The following is a 5,213-nucleotide window of genomic DNA, read 5'->3' as shown; positions in this document are numbered from 1 at the left end:
ATGCAGGATGTAAGAATTGGAAAATTACTTGCTGAGAACATGTATGTTGATGTGCTTGATTGAACCAATGCACAGTGTATTTTGGATGGAAAATTAAAAATAAAAAAAGAAAAGAAAAAAAAAAGATAGGAATCAAAAGATTCATGGAAACCAATGATAATGAGTACACAAGTTTCCATAATCTATGGGATACTGCAAAAGCAGTCATCAGAGGCAAGTTCATAGCAATTAGTGTGCTCAAGAAAGAGATGGAAAGGTGGCAAAAGTACAACCTAACATTATGCCTCAGGAAATTGGAAAAGGAACAACAAAAAATTCCAAAAAGTGCCAGGAGAAAATAAATAAAAAAAGATTTGAGCAGAAATGAATGAAATAGAAAATAAGCAAACTATACAGAAAATAAATGAAAGCAAAAGCTGGTTCTTTGAAAAGACAAATAAGATTGACACACCATTAGGCAGACTAATTAAGAAGAGAGAAAGGAACCAGATAAGTCAAATTTGCAATGAATCAGGCAACATTACAACAGGTATAAATAAAATACAAAACATCATTAGAGGATACTATGAGCAACTCTATGCCAACAAAGAAGAAAACCTGAATGAGATGCACAAATTCCTGGACATATATAATGTACAAGATTGACTCAGGAAGAAATAGAAAGCGTGAATAGACCTATAATAAGCAATGAAATTGAATTAGTAATAAATTACTTTCCAACAAAGAAAAGTCCAGGTCCTGATGGTTTCACTGCCGAATTTTACAAAACTTTTAAACAAGAGGTAACTCCTATTCTACTCACACTGTTTCTAAATATCCAAAAGGAAGGAATGCTTCCAAATTCATTCCATGAAGCCTCCAGAACCCTCATTCCCAAAACGGGTAAGGATACTACAAAAAAGCAAAACTACAGACCTATATCCCTGATGAATATAGATGTGAAAATTCTCAACAAGATACTTGCTAACCATATTCAACAGCATATAAAACAGGTTATTTATCACGACCAGGTAGGCTTTATTCCAGGGATGCAAGGGTGGTTCAACATATGCAAAACTATAAATGTAGTACACCATATTAACAGAAAGAAGGTAACAAACCACATGATCATTTCAATCAATGAGGGAAAAGCATTAAACAAAATACAACATGGCTTTATGATCAAGACTCTCAGTAAAATTGACATAGAAGGACCGTTTCTTAGCATAATAAAAGCGAGTTATGAAAAACCTACAGCTAACATTATACTGAATGGGAAAAATGGGAACAAGACAAGGGTGCCCACTTTCTCCGCTCCTATTCACTATGAAAGATAATCTTGCCAGGTATAGTATTCTTGGTTGAAATTGGTTTTCATTTAATACTTTGACTGTAATTCCCCATTCTTTTCTTGCCTGTATTGTTTCCGTTGAAAGGTTCATTATTAACCTGATGTGATAATCTTTGTAAGTAACTTGATGTTTCTCTCTTGACAGTTTTAGTATCTTGTCTTTGTGGTTTTGGCCAATCTGGCTATCATGTTCCTTGGAGAAGATCTTCTTGGGTTGATTCCATTTGGGGTTCTATATATTTCTTAGGTTTGAATATTTGATTTCTCTCCAGATTTGGAAATTTTTCTTCTAGGATTTTATGGAATAAATGATCAATGTCATTATTTTCTTCCCCTTCTGAGATACCAATTATCCAGATGTTTGGGCACTTATTAGTATCTATTATTGTATATTATCTTCATATTTTTGGTTGATTTCTCAGTCTTCCTTATAATTTTCTTTAGGTCAGAGGTTTTGTCGTCTACATTCGAGATTCAATCTTCTGTGTGATCTAATCTACTTTCAATATTTTCGAGGGAGGTTTTCATTTCCTGTATCACATTCCTCATCTCTAGTGATTTCATTTGATTCTTTTTATTGTGTTGATTTCTTATTTCAAATCATGAAAGAATTTCCTCCTTTCCTGGAGCTTGTTGTCTCTTTTCTCTTGCATCTCATTTAGTTTTGTCACTATAAATATTCTGAATTGTTTATCTGACATTTCCATGAATTCCATTGTGTTGTCTGTGGATGATGAGGAACTGATGTTTTCCCCTGGGGGAGAGACATTTTGTTGATTGATCACATTTCTTATGCCTCCACAATAGTTTCTAGTCATCTGTTGATCTATACCTTCCTTCCTAAATTCTTTGAGGTATCCTTGAGTGTTCAAAGGTATGAGGCGGTAGGCAATTGGTGATCTCTCTTCTGTTCTACCTTCCTGTTGCTCACCAGCACCTTGCACTGTTGTCACTGGTCCTGCATGACCCAAAGTCCTCCATGTTTCTAGAGAACATGTGCACCTGAAACCGAGCTCTTGAGCTTCAATTTAGGAGCAAAGAAGAGAATGCCCAGCAGTCAGAAAACCCTTAATTCCTGAGAGTTTGAAGGTGAGTGGGATGTGGATGTGCCACAGGTCCCCACAGTAAATCTTTCCAGTTGCAGGTGGCCTTCCCTACAACAAGGTCCTCCACTGAAATGGGTGTCTGGATGGGAAGGGTAGGGACACAAGATCATCTCAAAGTGCCAAGAAACACACCTGAGAGCCCAAAGGTGAATTGGGGAGGTGATGAGCCATGGGTTTCAACCATAAAGCATTCAGGCCACAGGTATCCTGCTGTATGGCAAGGTCCTCCGCTGAATCAGGTGTTGGAATGGGGTGGGGAGGAGGACAAGATCTCTCAAAGTCCCAAGCAACACACCTGAGATTCCAAGGGTGAGTGGGGGAGGCGATGAGCCATGGGTCCCAACCATAAAGTCTACTGTACCTGTTGTCTGACTTTTAATCAATTTGTTTTTACTTTAGAACTGTATTTCAGGGCTTTCACATGGAGGCAGGAAGTCTGGCCTACGTAAATGATCACCAAGACCCAAAAAGTAGACCTTGGCCTTGGGCTTCCAGAAAAGAAAAAGAAGAAGTAGAAGGAGGAGAAGAGAAGAAGAAGAAGAGAAGATGACGAAGACAAAGACGATGAAGAAGAAGAAAATAAAAAGAAGGTGGTCATAGAACCAGAGACTCAATACTCAGTTTTACACAATGATAATTATTTCTCTGACTGTTTTCCTGTAAGAACCACATCCTACTCTAAGAATGTGGCCCAAGAACAGGCATCTGAGATGCCTCTAATCAAGAAAAAGAAGAAGGGCCACAGCACCCATAGTGAGGAACCCCCAGAATCTGAGACCTGGTTGCATGTCCAACGGGAAGACAAGTCACCCAGCCCCAAGAAGCAGTCCCTTGGTCACTCTGAGGTCCACAGTGGGGAGAAGAAGACAAAGAGGAAGTCCTTGTTATCTCTGGCTGTGTCCCATGGCTCAGGGACAAAGACCTCCCCAGACCAAAGGTGAAAACAAAAACAAAAACAAAAACAAGAAAAGAAAAAAAGGCCAAGGACAGTGCAGCCTTCTCAGTCTAGGACCCTTGGTCCTGAGAGGCTGCGGATACTGTGTACAGTTGCTCCGAGGGGAAGGAGGGTGAGGAACAGACAGCCTTGGGGCAGAAACAGAAGCAGGGGAGCCCCCAGCAACACAGCAGGAAGATGAAGAAGAAGAAAACCCACCAGGAAAGAGACACTGTCCTGGATCACTCAAAACTCTCCAGGTCTGTGGAGAGCAGTCCTATTAAAGTTAGCAAAAAGAAGCTGGTCAAGGTTGAGGCTCCAGAGTACATCCTGATAGAAGATGAGCTGAAGGCCCTGGCCAAGAAGAAAATTAAGTACAAGGAAAATGTGGAGCAGCAAGGCATTGAGGAACTGGCTCTGAAAAGGAAGAAGAAGAGAGTGGGCAGCAGGAGATCTTTGGGAGGAGGAACCAGACACAGACCTAGAGGTGGTGTTGGAAAAGAAGGGCAACATGGATGAGGCAAACATAGACCAGGTGAGGAGAAAGACCTTGCAAGAAGAAATCGATCATGAGTCCAGCAAAATGGAAGCATCTGAAAACAGGAAGTGGATGAGAACCCAGTTTAACCAGGGGAATACTGCTGGTTTTGAAAGCGAGGAACAGAAACTGAAATTTCTCAAAGTTAAAGGTGGCTTTAAAAACCTCTCCTCCTCATCCAGCTACTCCCCTAGCAGGGGTGGATGATCTAACATGGCCCTCAGCAAGAAGGTAGCTAATAGCCTGCAGCAGAACCTGCAGCAGGACCACGACCCTGCCATGAGCTGAAAGCGCAACTGTGGAACTGGCCTCAGATTCTCAGAAAAGTGCTTGCACATCAATGTTGATTGTGGCACTATTCACAATTGCTAAGTCATGGAACCAATCCAAATGCCCACGAACAGATTAATGGACAGGAAAACTATGGCAAATATACTCTATGGAATACTATTCATCCACAAAAGACAACAAAACCCTGGCTTTTGACAGGAAGTGGTTGAATATGGAAAATTTACTGCTGAGTGAAGCAAGCCAGGCTATGAACAAGAGACACTGCACGTCCCCACTTAATATATACTGAGTGTCTGCACTCTATGACTGAAACTGATTGACTAAAGGATATAGAAACACAGTATATGGATGTAAATACCAGATATAGTGTGTACGAAAGAGTAGGGTCTGAGGAAGGACATTAAGAAGAAAAATAGGGGGGCAAAGCATTAATGGGACACAGAAATGTGGTATTCTGTTAAAGATATTTTATAGTTTATCAACTGGACTAGGGAGAAATGTTCACCTGTTGAAATATTCATTTTGTAAGCTAAATAATGTGATTGAATGTATAAAACAAAATGAAATTTAAAAAATGTCAAAAAGAGGGAAGTTCATACCAATTAGTGCACATTAGAAAATGATGTAAAGTTGGCAAATAGACATCCTAACATAATGCCTCAGAAAATTGAAAAAAAAAACAAACAGCAAAGAACTCCAAAATTCACCAGGAGAAAACAAATAATAAAGATTAGAGCAGAGATAAATGAAATAGAAAATAAACTCACTATACAGAAAATACATGAAAGCATAACGTGATTCTTTGAAAAGATAAACAAAATTGACACACCACTAGCTAGACTAACAAAGAAGAGAGAAAAGAATCAAATCAACTTTGCAATGAAGTTGGCAATATAGCAACAGACACAATAGAAATATAAAACATCATTAGAGAATACTATGAGTGACTCTACACCAACAAACAAGAAAACCTGGATGAGATGAGCAAATTCCAGGAAACATATAATCTACCAA

At 39.3% G+C, this 5,213-nt stretch overlaps 1 pseudogene; it reads left to right on the top strand.

The window, feature by feature from the left end:
* The first annotated feature begins 2,885 nt into the window (after nucleotides 1-2,885).
* Nucleotides 2,886-4,234, top strand: LOC102473080 (lysine-rich nucleolar protein 1 pseudogene; annotated as a pseudogene).
* The last annotated feature ends 979 nt before the right edge of the window (nucleotides 4,235-5,213 follow it).

The sequence above is a fragment of the Tupaia chinensis genome, unplaced genomic scaffold (genome assembly GCF_000334495.1).
Source record: "Tupaia chinensis unplaced genomic scaffold, TupChi_1.0 Scaffold138820_1, whole genome shotgun sequence".
Taxonomy (NCBI): domain Eukaryota; kingdom Metazoa; phylum Chordata; class Mammalia; order Scandentia; family Tupaiidae; genus Tupaia; species Tupaia belangeri.
Note: the sequence above shows the minus strand (reverse complement) of the source record. Positions and strands in the feature narration are given on the sequence as shown.